Source organism: Aythya ferina, assembly GCF_964211825.1.
Source record: "Aythya ferina genome assembly, chromosome: 16".
Classification (NCBI taxonomy): Eukaryota; Metazoa; Chordata; class Aves; order Anseriformes; family Anatidae; genus Aythya; species Aythya ferina.
Genome location: NC_140315.1, coordinates 16,664,835 through 16,682,304, shown reverse-complemented (window position 1 = coordinate 16,682,304; position 17,470 = coordinate 16,664,835). Strand labels below are relative to the sequence as shown.

General features: G+C 44.9%; 1 long non-coding RNA gene across 4 annotated transcripts in view; it reads right to left on the bottom strand.

Annotated features, from left to right (window-relative positions):
- Positions 1 to 2,127: 2,127 nt before the first annotated feature.
- LOC311445912 overlaps positions 2,128 to 17,470 on the bottom strand; it is a 382,273-nt gene continuing 366,930 nt past the window's right edge. For 3 of the 4 annotated variants that reach the window (XR_014698669.1, XR_014698670.1, XR_014698671.1), the window contains 3 exons: positions 5,164 to 5,210; positions 4,937 to 5,073; positions 2,128 to 2,458 (listed from right to left, as the gene is read on the bottom strand). This is a non-coding gene — a long non-coding RNA (uncharacterized lncRNA). Of the gene's footprint in view, positions 2,459 to 4,936; positions 5,074 to 5,163; positions 5,211 to 16,526; positions 16,858 to 17,470 lie in introns of those variants that run through there. The other variant, XR_014698672.1, reaches the window with a different exon arrangement.

Sequence of the window (17,470 nt, the reverse complement as noted above, 5' to 3'; positions counted from 1 at the left end):
CCGAAAACTACATTTCCCGGCATACTCTGGGTACGCAACATGGCCTCCCGGAAGTCTGGAGTCCCGAGAACTACATCTTCCGGCATGCTCTGGGCACACATGGCCACCCAGTGCCGAAAAACTACACCTACCAGCATTCCCCGCACAGCCAGCATGGCCAATCACAGGCCGAGTGCTCGAGAACTGCATTTACCAGCACTCACTGGAACCCTCACCGCCCTTACAAAAAAAGCCTCAAGCCCTAACATCCAAAAAAACCTCGAAACCCCTACAGACCTAACCCAAACTATTTACCACACTAAACCCCTGAAGACCTATGCCTAAAACCCCCAACCCAAAATCTTAGATGCTCAAAACCCAAACCCAACCCAAAACGTTAGGAATGCTCAAAGCCCTAGCCCAAAAACTTAGGGCGCTCCAAACCCTAACCCCAAAACATTAAGACGCAAAAAACCCTAACCCAAAAACTTAGGGTAATACACCATAAATGTTTGTTCATTGTCTTATCTGTAGCAAATAGCATAGGCTGAGTCGAGGATCTCAGTACAGTAGCATTATTATTCGAGATTACAATGGCGGGTGTCCCACAAGCAGGAGGGTGCCTACTAATTCCATACACAGTTTATACACTTTTTTTTTCTGCCGAGGACCGGGACCCTCCCCTGTTTCCCCTTTAACTGTGCTATTCAAGGTTCATAATCTAGCTGGTGCTTCACAGAAAATACACAGCTGCTGGCCTGTTACAAGTCACATTTCTTTTGAGGTTTTTACTCTTTGAGGTGGTAATGTTTCTTACGCCGTGATTTCCACCTAATTGCTGTAAGGATTCTGGTTGTCTGCGTTTTACAAGCTTGTCTGTTATAATAAATAAAAGTCCCAAATAGGATTACAATCAAAGTTTACAATTCACTGAATGAATAGAGGTAAGCAAACAGTGCTGGGTACGCCGGGAGTCTCTGCTCCACCAAGACGCGCACCAGTTATACACCAGTTACCTCCCTTAAGGGATATAGAGAAGCCCTCTCAGATACATCCGTCCTACTTCTCGTGCATGCGGCCGGAGGTCGGTCTAATTCTGGTGCTGTTGGTGGTGGAAGCTGGGGCAACGGTGGTACTGGTGGCGATACCACAGCCACCGGAGGGGGAGCCGCCGGGGGTGGATTGTTAGGATATGGAGGTGGTAGCTTATCCAACGGCTCACGTTTATCTTCTTTTTCTTTTTCATGTTCTTCTTGTTCTTCAAATTTCTTACCTGCTTTTAGTGTAAATATTGAGGCTGGAAAAGGACCTGAAGTCTTCCTGATCCATAATCCTGCATAATCACTTTCTTCCTGGCTAAAAGGTTCCTTTGAATTAACATGGATATTTAAGGCCTGGCAAATCCAGTCTTCGAAGGATCCAAAAACAGGCCAAAAGACATGTAGTCTTAAAGGCTCCTTTGGCCATTCTGTCACACAATACTGGACCATTTTTAATTTACTTTTTCCTTTTCTGGGGTCCCTATCATTCCAATTTCGAATCGTTATTCCTAATGGACTTTCTGGTGGTATGACTGGTAATTTGCTCCCTTTCTTCTGGTCTCTGGTCTTCGATTTTGTCTGACCCATCTAGGAATTTTACTCTGGCAATTCCCACAGCCCTTGGTTACCTTAGTAAGAGTGTCTTGCAGGGGGTCGAGGACCTATCACACACCCACAAATCCTATAGGAATCCCTTCGGTCCTTCACCGGCCAAGTCCCTCGCGGGAGATTGGAACTGCGGTTAGAAGACCTCCACAATCGCTTCAGAACTAAGTTCCATCTCAGTCACACTCTTACACACACAGGCAACCGAACCCCACCCAACCGAACGGTATACGCTTTAAATGCTTACGACTCCGTCATCTTCGTTCGGATCTTCACACACACAGTTACGGGCAAAATATAGTGCTGCAGCTGGCAAGGGAGCTGAAAAAAAGAATCAGAAACGTTGCTTACCTTTATTCAGGTTCAAGATGCCATTAGTTCCGACCTGACTCAAACAGCAGCCACCAAATGGTGGGGGTGCCTTTCCTAGATCAAACCAGAAATCAGGAACCAAAGCCCTCCCGGACGAGCGCCCACTTGTAATAAATGACTGGGTCCCAAATAGGATTGCAATTGAAATTTACAATTTATTAAATGAATAGAGGTAAGCAAGCAGCGCTGGGTGCGCCAGGAGTCTCTGCTCCACCAAGACGCACACAAGTTACATCAGGCGGCTGGTTTTTATGCTGCTAGGCTAATACATATTCATTACTACTTCTACAAAAGGCAGGGTTATTCTAATTAGTTCCCAGAATCCAAACCCTCCCACTGGTGCAGGCGTTATCAGTCTCCGGTGGTCCCTCTGGGGGCCGCTCGTACTGAAGGCTCGTAGTCTTCCTCCCAGGCTTTTCTCTTGTCCATCTCCTTTGTCCATCTTGGCTGGATGGCAGACACTTGCATAGTGTCCCATGCAACAGTTGTAATAGTTAGCAGTTATTCTGAAACCCCTTTGTTCTCTTATCCCCTATTGACCCGAATTGCTGGACCATTCCTTTGCAAGATTCAAGAACTATATATATTAACCACTCTGGTTTTCTCAGACTTTTCATCATATCATGCGGCCCTAGCATTGTTCCATATTGACACGAATCAGATGAACTCATTTCACACTGTTAAGCTGTCTTATCACTGCAAGCATATCTCAATACCACCTTCCTTCCCTCTACAGGATGTAACTGCGCCAAAACAACATTTTTATTCCCACAACCTTGATCCCCTTACCCTGAAATCCTTATTCCCCTTAAACCTAACAACTCTAACCACAACCCTAACCCTTATTATCAACCCCCTAACGCTAATGACACTGACCTTAATCCAAACCCCAAACTGCCCCTAACCCCAGACAACCAACAACGAAACACACACACACAAAGATGGAAACTACAAAAAAGGCAAAACCCACGATACAGGCCCCAAATCACAAATACGCAACCAAAATGCTACAGAAAAGCCCCAGATGCAGGCCCCAAATGCTACTGCTAGGCCTCAAAAGCTCAAGATGCATCCCAAAGCAAAAATGCAGGCCCCAAACGTTACAGAAAAGCCCCCAAACCCAGGCTGCACAAGTCTACAAGCAGGCCCCAAACTGCCAACAGAAGCAGGCACCAACCACACCCAGATGCAGACCCCAACTGCCCACAAGCAGCTCCTACCCCACCACCCCCTCCCAAGAACTGGACTCCACCCAGACACTGGCCCAAGACCCGGACCCGACCCCCGCCAACCTCCCTACCCTCCCCCCGACACAGGTGTACAAGCAGCTCACAACCCGCCCCTTCAGAGACCGGTCCCACTCCCCCCACCCCCCCCAAGACACGGGATGCAGAGGTGTACAACCAACTCCCAACTCCCTCCCCCTCAAAGGGAGGCCCCAAAGACCCCCAAATGGAGGCTCCTAGAGTGAACAAACAGCTCCCAACTTCCCCAGGCACAGGCCCACCCCCCCCCCCCCCCCCCCAAACACAGGCCACAGAGGTGTATAAACAGCCCAGACCCCCCTCCAAGACCATGGCCCCTATAGTGTACAAGCAGCTCCCAACCACCCACAGATGCAGGCCCCAACCCTTCTCAAAAGGGAGGCACCTAGAATGCATGAGCAACTCCCAACCAGCCTAAACATAGGTCCAAAAGTGCACAAGCAGCTCCCAACCCCCCTCAAATAAAGACCCCAAAAGTGTACAAGTAGCTCCCCCCCAGAGACAGGACCCAAAGGTGTACAACCAGTTCCCAACACCCCTGAGACACAGGCCCGAACCGCCCCCCCAGACACAGCGACCCAAATTCTACAAGCAGCTCCCAACCCCTGCCAGGCAGGCCCCCTACCCTATACAAGCAGCTCCCAATCCTCCCCCCCCCCGCCGAGGGAGGCCCCCAAGGCCCCCACAAACACAGGCCCCTACAGTGTACAGGCAGCTCCCAGCCACCCCCAGATGCTGGCCCCAAAGTTGTACAAACAGCTCCCAGCCACCCTGCAGAAACAGATTCCTACATTGTACAAGCAGTTCCCAGCCCGCTAGACACAGGCCCTGACCCCTCACACATGCAGGCCCCAAAGGTGTACAAGCAGCTCCCACCCCTCCCCCAGACGCAGGTCCCAAGCCCCCCCCCCCAAACACAGGCCCCTACAACCAGCACCCAACCCCCTACCCCCGATGCCAGGCCCAAAGGTGTAGAAGCAGCTCCAAACCTCCTCCCTCAACCCAGGCTCCAACAGTGTACAAGCACCTCCCAACCAACCCTCCCCTTCCCCCCCCCCCCCCGCCCCCCGACACAGGCTCCAAAGGAATACAAAGAGCTCCCACCCCTCCCCCAGATGCTGGTCTCAACCCCCCCCCCGCCCCCAGAAGCAGGCCCCAAAGGTGTAGAGTCAGCTCCCAACCCCCTCAATGCCGGCCCCAAGGGTCTACAAGCAGCTCCCCCCTTGCCCCCAGATACCGGCCCCCAGACACAGACCCCAAAAGCCTAATCACAGGCCCTGAACTCTAGAGGCAGGCTCCAAAACCCAGGACAAAGCCCCAGTGGTTCGAGACAGGGCCCAAATCCCAGACACAGGCCCCAAACGCTAAACATATGCCAAAAAAAGTATTAGTGCTGGTGCCAAATGTTACAGACAGGCCCAAAAGCCCGAGATGCTCAAGGCTGAGACGTAACTTGGCTTTCTGAATTACTGGAAAGCAGCTTTCATTCTCAGATAATTGTGTGCAGGCTAGATAGGATGGGGCTTCAGGCACCTCTTCACCTGAGGAAACACACTGCCATCAGGCACCGCTGTGCCAGACAAGCTTGTTCTGCTAGAACACCCTACTCAGATGCACTGTGGCATTCAAGTGAACTGCTTTCATGCAAATATAACGACTGATGTTACAACCCACCTTGCCTGTGGCACCTGATGAACAGAAGAGTAAGCCACCGCAGCGCTTCAAAACCATCCCTGCACGTGCCGCTCCTTGTCGCTCTCTGGCCTTATCTCATATCCTTATCCACTTCTGTGGAGAGCTTGCCACGGCACCTGCAAAGCAAGACGGACACCTTTCATAGTCACCTTGTGCTACTTGGTCGTTCTGCTCCAACCCAGCTCATGACCAGCCCCTCTTCTTACACAGCTCTTCAGAGTGCAGTTTGCTCCTTTGAGCCTGTGCGAGACACCTGTGAAAGAAAAAGAAACGCATAGGCCGATGCAGCATCCAAAGACACAGCACAACTAGGTAAGTTACTCTCATCTGCTCCCTTACCTCTGCCGCTTACCAGCCTCCGAGGCAGATGCTTCAATCTACCCTCTTCAAACAGCTACAGCACCTCTAAAAGACAGAGGGGATGCTTAGAGGAACAGTGAGACCTACAACACAACAACTGCTACATCTGTTCCTCACTCACCTTGCCAGAGGCAGCTCTGCGTGTGACGTCCCAGGTTGTACACTGCGTTACCTAACCCTTACCGTAACCCTTACCCTAACCCTTCTCACCCTTACCATTACCCAAATCCTTACCTTTACTTTTTCCTTACCCTTACTCTTTCCTTTAACCATAACCTTACCCTTACCCTATACCTTACTCCAACCCTTCCCCTTACCTTCCCCTTCCCCTTCCCCTTAACCTAACCCTAAAGCTTAAAGCTTACCGTAAACCTTACCCTTTCTGCTACACTTACCCTTAGCCTAAATCTAAACCTTACACTTACCCTTAGCCTAACCCTCACCCTTACCATTACCCATACCCTTATTCTTACTCTTATCCTAACCCTTACCTTTACACTTACGGTTACCATTAACCTTACCCTTACCCTAACACTTATCCTTAACCTAACCCTTACCCTAAACCTTACACTTACTCTTAACATTAACCTTACCCTTAACCTTTAGCTAATACTTAATCTTACGTTTTTCTCACCCTAACCCTATAATTAACCATAACCATTACCCTAACACTTAACCTTACCCTTACAATAAGCCACACAACAACACTTAAATGTACACTTACGCTTAAACTTGCCCTAGCAATTACTCGTACAATTAAAATATTAATTAATTAAATTAAAAAATTTTAATTTAAAATAAATTGAATTAAAAAATTTAAATACCCTTATCCTTATACCTTATCCTTAACCCTCACCCTTATCTTTACCAATACCCTTACTCTTACACTTATTCTTATACATACAACTTACCCTTTTCCTAACACTTAACCCTAACCTAACTCTAACCCTAAACCTTACCTGAACCCTTTCCAGTACCATTACATTAACCCTTACCCTTAACCTAAACCTTACACTTGCTCTTAACCTTAACCTAATACTTACCTTTACGTTTTCCTCACACTAACCCTAAAATTAACCCTAACCATTACCCTAACAGTTACCCCTAACCTAACCCTTACTCTAACACTTACAGTGACCCGTACACTTAAACATACCCTTACACTTACTCTTACCCTAACCCTTACCCTTATCATAACCCATACTCTAACACATACTTCCACCCGTACCCTTACGCTTTCCGTTACCCTAACTCTTACTCTTACCCTTACCCTTACCCTTACCCTTACCCTTACTCTTACCCTATCCCTTACCCAATCCCTTACCCTATCCCTTACCCTTAACCTAACCCTAAACCTTACCCTTATCCTAACACTTACCCTTACCGTAAACCTTACCCTTTCTGCTACACTTACCCTTAGCCTAAATCTAAACCTTACTCTTACCCTTAGCCTAATCTTTACCCTTAACCTAACCCTAACCCTAAACCTTATCCCAGCCCTTACCCTGACCCTTACATTAACCCTAACCCTTACCCTATAACTTACACTTACTCTTAACCGTAACCTTACCCTTAACCATTACCCTAACACTTACCCTTACGTTTCCCTCAACCTAACCCGAAAATTAACCCTAACCATTACCCTAACACTTACCCTTACCCTAACCCTAACCGTAACTCTAACCCTTACTGTAACCCTTACCCTGACCCGTACCCTTACACTTACCCTTACCCTAAGCCTTTCCCTTACCATGACCCATACCCTAACACGTACTTGTAGCCTTAACCTTACCGTTCCCCTTACCCTTACCTTTACTGTCTCTGTTAGCCTTACACTTACACTTAACATAAACCTTAACCTTAACCTAACCCTTATCATAAGCCATACAACAACACTTACATGTAAATTTACGCTTGACTTACCCTAGCAATTACTCGTACAATTACCCTTAACCTTACTATTAAGCTAACCCTAAACCTTACCCTTATCCTAACACTTACCCTTATCCTAAACCTTACCCTTTCTGCTGCACTTACCGTTTGCCTAATTCTAAATCTTACCCTAACCCTCACCCTTACCTAAATCTAACCATTACGCTAGCCCTCACCCTTACCCTTACCATTATACTTACTTTTACCCTTAACCTAAACCTTACCCCAACCGTTACCCTGACCCTTACATTAACCCTAACCCTAACCCTAACCCTAACCCTAACCCTAACCCTAACCCTAACCCTAACCCTTACTCTAAACCTAACCCTTAACCTAAACCTTACACTTAATCTTATCTTTAACCTTACCCTTAAACTAATACATACCCTTACGTTTCCCTCATCATAACCCTAAAATTAACCGTAACCATTACCCTAACACTTATAACTAACCTAACCCTAAACCTTACTCTAACTTTTACCCTGAGCCAGAACCTTAGACTTGCCCTTCCCCTTCCCCTTACTAATACCGTTACCATAACCCTTACCCATACACTTACAGTTACCATTAACCTTACCCTTACCCTAACACTTACCCTTACCCTATCCCTTACACTTATCTTATCCATACAAATTACGCTTTCCCTAACACTTAACCTTAACCTAACCCTAACCCTAAACCTTACCTGAACCCTTACTCTGAGCCTTACATTAACCCTTACCCTAAAACTTACACTTAACCTTAACCTTACCCTTAACCTTAACCTAATACTTACCCTTACTTTTCCCTCACCCTAACCCTAAAATTAACCCTAACCATTACCCCAACATTTACCCTTACCCTAACCCTTACCCTTACCATAACCCATACTCTAACACATACTTCTACCCGTACCCGTACCCTTACGGTAACTCTTAACCTTACCGTAACCCTTACCCTTACCGTTACCGTTACCGTGGCCCTTACCCTTACCCTTACCCTTACCCTTACCCTTACCCTTACCCTAACCCTAAACCTTACCCTTTCCCTAACCCTTACCTTTACACTTACGGTTACCATTAACCTTACCCTTACCCTAACACTTATCCTTAACCTAACCCTTACCCCAACCCTTACCCTGACCCTTACATTAACCCTAACCCTTACCCTAAACCTTACACTTACTCTTAACCTTAACCTTACCCTTAACATTCACCTAATACTTACGCATACGTTTTCCTGACTTTAACCCTAAAACTAACCCTAACCATTACCCTAACACTTAACCTTACCCTAACCCTAACCCTAACCCTTACTCTAACCCTTACCCTGACCTGTACCCTTACACTTACCCTTACCCTTATACTCACCCTAATTCTTACCCATACCATAACCCATACCCTAACACATATTTGTACCCTTAACCTTACCGTTACCCTTAACCTTACCCTTACCCTTACTCTATCCCTTACCCTTACGCTTACCCTTAATATAAACCTTACCCTTGACCTTACCCTTACCATAAGCCATACAACAACACTTACATGTACACTTACATGTACACTTACGCTTACACTTACCCTAGCAATTCCTCGTACAATTACCCTTACCCTTACCCTTAACCGAAGCCGAAACCTTAAACCTTACAGTAAACCTTACCCTTTCTGCTACACTTACCCTTAGCCTAACCCTCACCCTTACCCTTACCCATACTCTTATTCTTACCCTTACCCTAACCCTTACCTTTACACTTAACGGTTACCATTAACCTAACCCTTACCCTAACGCTTATCCTTAACCTATCCCTTACCCTAAACCTTACCCCAACCCTTACCCTGACCCTTACATTAACCCTAACCCTTACCCTAAATCTTACACTTACTCTTAACCTTAACCTTAGCTGTAATCTAATACTTACCCTTACGTTTCCCTCACCCTAACCCTAAAATTAACCCTAACCATTACCCTTACACTTACCCTTACCCTAACCCTTACTGTAACCCTTACAATGAACCATACGCTTACACATACCCTTACCCTTACTCTTACTCTACCCTTACCCTTACCATAGCCCATACTCTAACACATACTTCTACCCTTAACCTTACTGTTACCCTTACCCTTACTCTATTTGTTACTCTTACACTTATCCTTAACATAAAACTTACTCTTAACCTTACCCTTACCATAAGCCATAGAACAACACTTACATGTTCACTTACGTTTCCACTTACCCTGGCAACTACTCGTACAATTAACCTTACCCTTACCCTTACCAAACCATTACCCTTACCCTTAACCTAATCCTCAACCTTACACTTATCCTAGCACTTACCCTTACCGTAATCCTTACCCTTTCTGCTACACTTACTCTTTGCCTAATTCTAAACCTTACCCTACACTCACCCTTACCCTTATCATAATGCTTACATTAACCCTTAACCTAAACCTTACCCCAACCCTTACCCTGACCCTTACATTAACGCTAACCCTTACCCTAAACCTTACACTTACTCTTAACCTTAACTTTACTCTTAACATTAACCTAATACTTACGCATATGTTTTCCTGACTTTAACCCTTAAATTTACCCTAACCATTACCCTAACACTTAACCTTAACCTAACCCTAAAATTACTCGTACAATTACCCTTACCCTTACCCTTAACCTAAGCCTAAACCTTACAGTAAACCTTACCCTTTCTGCTACACTTACCCTTAGCCTAAATCTAAACCTTACACTTACCCCTACTGTAACCCTCACCCTTATCATTACCAATACCCTTACTCTTACCCTTACCCTAACCCTTCTCCTTACACTTACTGTTACCTTTAACATTACCCTTACCCTAACACTTACACTTATCCTTATCCATGCCCTTACCCTTACCCTAATCTTTACCCTTAACCTAACCCTAACCCTAAACCTTATCCCAGCCTTTACCCTGACCCTTACATTAACCCTTACCCTTACCCTAAAGCTTACACTTACTCTTAACCTTAACCTTACCCTTAAACATTACCCTAACACTTACCCTTACGTTTCCCTCACCCTAAGTCCTAAAATTAACCCTAACCATTACCCTAACACTTACCCTTACCCTAACCCTAACCGTAACTCTAACCCTTACTGTAACCCTTACCCTGACCCCTACCCTTACACTTACCCTTACCCTAAGCCTTTCCCTTACCATGACCCATACCCTAACACGTACTTGTAGCCTTAACCTTACCGTTCCCCTTACCCTTACCTTTACTGTCTCTGTTAGCCTTAAACTTACACTTAACATAAACCTTAACCTTAACCTAACCCTTATCATAAGGCATACAACAACACTTACATGTACACTTACGCTTGCACTTACCCTAGCAATTACTCGTACAATTACCCTTAACCTTACTATTAAGCTAACCCTAAACCTTACCCTTATCCTAACACTTACCCTTATCCTAAACCTTACCCTTTCTGCTACACTTACCCTTTGCCTAATTCTAAACCTTACCCTAACCCTCACCCTTGCTTAAATCTAACCATTACGCTAGCCCTCACCCTTACCCTTACCATTATACTTACTTTTACCCTTAACCTAAACCTTACCCCAACCCTTACCCTGACCCTTACATTAACCCTAACCCTTACCCTAAACCTAACCCTAACCCTTACTCTAACCCTAACCCTTAACCTAAACCTTACACTTAGTCTTAACTTTAACCTTACACTTAATCTTAACTTTAACCTTACCCTTAAACTAATACATACCCTTACGTTTCCCTCATCATAACCCTAAAATTAACCGTAACCATTACCCTAACACTTATCCTTACCTAACCCTAACCCTAACCCTTACTCTAACTTTAAACCCTGACCTTAGACTTCCCCTTCCCCTTCCCCTTACGCTTACCCTTACCCTAACCCTTACCCTTACACTTACAGTTACCATTAACCTTACCCTTATCCTAACACTTACTCTTACCCTATCCCTTACACTTATACTTATCCATACAACTTACGCTTACCCTAACACTTAACCTTAACCTAACCCTAACCCTAAACCTTACCTGAACCCTTACCCTGACCCTTACATTAACCCTTACCCTAAAACTTACACTTAACCTTAACCTTATCCTTAACCTTAACCTAATACTTACCCTTACTTTTCCCTCAGCCTAACCCTAAAATTAACCCTAACCATTACCCCTACACTTACCCTTACCCTAACCCTTACCCTTACCATAACCCATACTCTAACACATACTTCTACCCGTACCCGTACCCTTACGGTAACCCTTACCCTTACGGTAACCCTTACAGTTATCGTAACCCTTACCCTTACCGTTACCGTTACCGTGGCCCTTACCCTTACCCTTACCCTTACCCTTACCCTTACCCTTACCCTTACCCTTACCCTTACCCTTACCCTTACCCTTACCCTTACCCTTACCCTTACCCTTACCCTTACCCTAACCCTAAACCTTACCCTTATCCTAACACTTACCCTTACCGGAAACCTTACCCTTTCTGCTACCATTACCCATACCCTTATTCTTACCCTTACCATAACCCTTACCTTTACACTTACGGTTACCATTAACCTTACCCTTACCCTAACACTTATCCTTAACCTAACCCTTACGCTAAACCTTACCCCAACCCTTATCCTGACCCTTACATTAACCCTAACCCTTACCCTAAACCTTACACTTACTCTTAACCTTACCCTTTACATTAACCTAATACTTACGCATACGTTTTCCTGACTTTAACCCTTAAACTAATCCTAACCATTACCCTAACACTTAACCTTACCCTAACCCTAACCCTAACCCTTACTCTAACCCTTACCCTGACCCGTACCCTTACACTTACCCTTACCCTTACCCTTTTACTTACCCTAATTCTTACCCATACCATAACCCATACCCTAACACATATTTGTACCCTTAACCTTACCGTTACCCTTAACCTTACCCTTACCCTTACTCTATCCGTTACCCTTAAGCTTACTCTTTACATAAACCTTACTTTTGACCTTACCCTTACCATAAGCCATACAACAACACTTACATGTACACTTACGCTTACACTTACCCTAGCAATTCCTAGTACAATTACCCTTACCCTTACCCTTACCCTTACCCTTAACCTAAGCCGAAACCTTAAACCTTACAGTAAACCTTACCCTTTCTGCTACATTTACCCTTAGCCTAAATCTAAACCTTACTTTAAATCTTACTAAACATTACTTTAAATCTTACCCTTACTGTAACTCTCACCCTTATCATTACCAATACCCTTTCTCTTACCCTTACCCTAACCCTTCTCCTTACACTTACTGTTACCTTTAACATTACCCTTACCCTAACACTTACACTTATCCTTATCCATGCCCTTACCCTTACCCTAATCCTTACCCTTAACCTAACCCTAACCCTAAACCTTATCCCAGCCCTTACCCTGACCCTTACATTAACCCTAACCCTTACCCTAAAGCTTACACTTACTCTTAACCGTAACCTTACCCTTAACATTAACCTAATACTTACCCTTACGTTTCCCTCACCCTAACCCTAAAATTAACCCTAACCATTACCCTAACACTTACCCTTACCCTAACCCTAACCGTAATCTCTAACCCTTACTCTAACCCTTACCCTGACCCGTACCCTTACCCTAAGCCTTTCCCTTAGCATAACCCATACCCTAACACGTACTTGTAGCCTTAACCTAACCGTTCCCCTTACCCTTACCCTTACCTTTACTGTCTCCGTTACCCTTACACTTACCCTTAACATAAACCTTAACCTTAACCTAACCCTTATCATAAGCCATACAACAACACTTACATGTGCACTTACGCTTGTACTTACCCTAGCAATTACTCGTACAATTACCCTTAACCTTACTATTAAGCTAACCCTAAACCTTACCCTTATCCTAACACTTACCCTTATCCTAAACCTTACCCTTTCTGCTACACTTACCCTTTGCCTAATTCTAAATCTTACCCTAACCCTCACCCTTACCTAAATCTAACCATTACCCTAACCTTCACTCTTACCCTTACCATTATACTTACTTTTACCCTTAACCTAAACCTTACCCCAACCCTTACCCTGACCCTTACATTATCCCTAACCCTTACCCTAACCCTAACCCTAACCCTAACCCTAACCCTAACCCTAACCCTAACCCTTACTCTAACCTTAACCCTTAACCTAAACCTTACACTTAATCTTAACTTTAACCTTACCCTTAAACTAATACATACCCTTAAGTTTCCCTCATCATAACCCTAAAATTAACCGTAACCATTACCCTAACACTTATCCTTACCGAACCCTAACCCTAACCCTTACTCTAACTTTTACCCTGACCCGGACCCTTAGACTTCCCCTTCCCCTTCCCCTTCCCCTTCCACTTCCCCTTACTCTTACCCTTACCCTAACACTTACGGTTACCATTAATCTTACCCTTACCCTAACACTTACCCTTACCCTATTCCTTACACTTATCCTTATCCATACAACTTCCGCTTACCCTAACACTTAACCTTAACCTAACCCTAACCCTAAACCTTACCTGAACCCTTACCCTGACCCTTACATTAACCCTTACCCTAATACTTACACTTAACCTTAACTTTACCCTTAACCTTAACCTAATACTTACCCTTACGTTTCCCGCACCCTAACCCTAAAATTAACTCTAACCATTACCCCAACACTTACCCTTACCCTAACCCTTACCCTTACCATAACCCATACTCTAACACATACCTCTACCCGTACCCATACCCTTACGGTAACCCTTACCCTTACCGTAACACTTACCCTTACTGTTACCGTTACCATTGCCCTTACCCTTACCCTTACCCTTACTCTTACCGTTACCCTACACCTTACCCTTAACCTAACCTTAAAGCTTACCCTTATCCTAACACTTACCCTTACTGTAAACCTTACCCTTTCTGCTACATTTACCCTTAGCGTAAATCTAAACCTTACACTTACCCTTAGCCTAACCCTCACCCTTACCATTACCCATACCCTTATTCTTACCCTTTCCCGAACCCTTACCTTTACACTTACGGTTACCATTAACCTTACCCTTACCCTAACACTTACCCTTAACCTAACCCTTACCCTAAACCTTACCCCAACCCTTACCCTGACCCTTACATTAACCCAAACCCTTACCCTAAACCTTACACTTACTCTTAACCTTAACCTTACCCTTAACATTAACCTAATACTTACGCATACGTTTTCCTGACTTTAACCCTAAAACTAACCCTAACCATTACCCTAACACTTAACCTTACCCTAACCCTAACCCTAACCCTTACTCTAACCCTTACCCTGACCTGTACCCTTACACTTACCCTTACCTTTATACTCACCCTAATTCTTACCCATACCATAACCCATACCCTAACACATATTTGTACCCTTAACCTTACCGTTACCCTTAACCTTACCGTTACCCTTACTCTATCCCTTACCCTTACGCTTACCCTTAACATAAACCTTACCCTTGACCTTACCCTTACCATAAGCCATACAACAACAATAATGGAATAATGGCGCTCCAAACCCTAACCCCAAAACATTAAGACGCAAAAAACCCTAACCCAAAAACTTAGGGTAATACACCATAAATGTTTGTTCATTGTCTTATCTGTAGCAAATAGCATAGGCTGAGTCGAGGATCTCAGTACAGTAGCATTATTATTCGAGATTACAATGGCGGGTGTCCCACAAGCAGGAGGGTGCCTACTAATTCCATACACAGTTTATACACTTTTTTTTTCTGCCGAGGACCGGGACCCTCCCCTGTTTCCCCTTTAACTGTGCTATTCAAGGTTCATAATCTAGCTGGTGCTTCACAGAAAATACACAGCTGCTGGCCTGTTACAAGTCACATTTCTTTTGAGGTTTTTACTCTTTGAGGTGGTAATGTTTCTTACGCCGTGATTTCCACCTAATTGCTGTAAGGATTCTGGTTGTCTGCGTTTTACAAGCTTGTCTGTTATAATAAATAAAAGTCCCAAATAGGATTACAATCAAAGTTTACAATTCACTGAATGAATAGAGGTAAGCAAACAGTGCTGGGTACGCCGGGAGTCTCTGCTCCACCAAGACGCGCACCAGTTATACACCAGTTACCTCCCTTAAGGGATATAGAGAAGCCCTCTCAGATACATCCGTCCTACTTCTCGTGCATGCGGCCGGAGGTCGGTCTAATTCTGGTGCTGTTGGTGGTGGAAGCTGGGGCAACGGTGGTACTGGTGGCGATACCACAGCCACCGGAGGGGGAGCCGCCGGGGGTGGATTGTTAGGATATGGAGGTGGTAGCTTATCCAACGGCTCACGTTTATCTTCTTTTTCTTTTTCATGTTCTTCTTGTTCTTCAAATTTCTTACCTGCTTTTAGTGTAAATATTGAGGCTGGAAAAGGACCTGAAGTCTTCCTGATCCATAATCCTGCATAATCACTTTCTTCCTGGCTAAAAGGTTCCTTTGAATTAACATGGATATTTAAGGCCTGGCAAATCCAGTCTTCGAAGGATCCAAAAACAGGCCAAAAGACATGTAGTCTTAAAGGCTCCTTTGGCCATTCTGTCACACAATACTGGACCATTTTTAATTTACTTTTTCCTTTTCTGGGGTCCCTATCATTCCAATTTCGAATCGTTATTCCTAATGGACTTTCTGGTGGTACGACTGGTAATTTGCTCCCTTTCTTCTGGTCTCTGGTCTTCGATTTTGTCTGACCCATCTAGGAATTTTACTCTGGCAATTCCCACAGCCCTTGGTTACCTTAGTAAGAGTGTCTTGCAGGGGGTCGAGGACCTATCACACACCCACAAATCCTATAGGAATCCCTTCGGTCCTTCACCGGCCAAGTCCCTCGCGGGAGATTGGAACTGCGGTTAGAAGACCTCCACAATCGCTTCAGAACTAAGTTCCATCTCAGTCACACTCTTACACACACAGGCAACCGAACCCCACCCAACCGAACGGTATACGCTTTAAATGCTTACGACTCCGTCATCTTCGTTCGGATCTTCACACACACAGTTACGGGCAAAATATAGTGCTGCAGCTGGCAAGGGAGCTGAAAAAAAGAATCAGAAACGTTGCTTACCTTTATTCAGGTTCAAGATGCCATTAGTTCCGACCTGACTCAAACAGCAGCCACCAAATGGTGGGGGTGCCTCTCCTAGATCAAACCAGAAATCAGGAACCAAAGCCCTCCCGGACGAGAGCCCACTTGTAATAAATGACTGGGTCCCAAATAGGATTGCAATTGAAATTTACAATTTATTAAATGAATAGAGGTAAGCAAGCAGCGCTGGGTGCGCCAGGAGTCTCTGCTCCACCAAGACGCACACAAGTTACATCAGGCGGCTGGTTTTTATGCTGCTAGGCTAATACATATTCATTACTACTTCTACAAAAGGCAGGGTTATTCTAATTAGTTCCCAGAATCCAAACCCTCCCACTGGTGCAGGCGTTATCAGTCTCCGGTGGTCCCTCTGGGGGCCGCTCGTACTGAAGGCTCGTAGTCTTCCTCCCAGGCTTTTCTCTTGTCCATCTCCTTTGTCCATCTTGGCTGGATGGCAGACACTTGCATAGTGTCCCATGCAACAGTTGTAATAGTTAGCAGTTATTCTGAAACCCCTTTGTTCTCTTATCCCCTATTGACCCGAATTGCTGGACCATTCCTTTGCAAGATTCAAGAACTATATATATTAACCACTCTGGTTTTCTCAGACTTTTCATCATATCATGCGGCCCTAGCATTGTTCCATATTGACACGAATCAGATGAACTCATTTCACACTGTTAAGCTGTCTTATCACTGCAAGCATATCTCAATACCACCTTCCTTCCCTCTACAGGATGTAACTGCGCCAAAACAACATTTTTATTCCCACAACCTTGATCCCCTTACCCTGAAATCCTTATTCCCCTTAAACCTAACAACTCTAACCACAACCCTAACCCTTATTATCAACCCCCTAACGCTAATGACACTGACCTTAATCCAAACCCCAAACTGCCCCTAACCCCAGACAACCAACAACGAAACACACACACACAAAGATGGAAACTACAAAAAAGGCAAAACCCACGATACAGGCCCCAAATCACAAATACGCAACCAAAATGCTACAGAAAAGCCCCAGATGCAGGCCCCAAATGCTACTGCTAGGCCTCAAAAGCTCAAGATGCATCC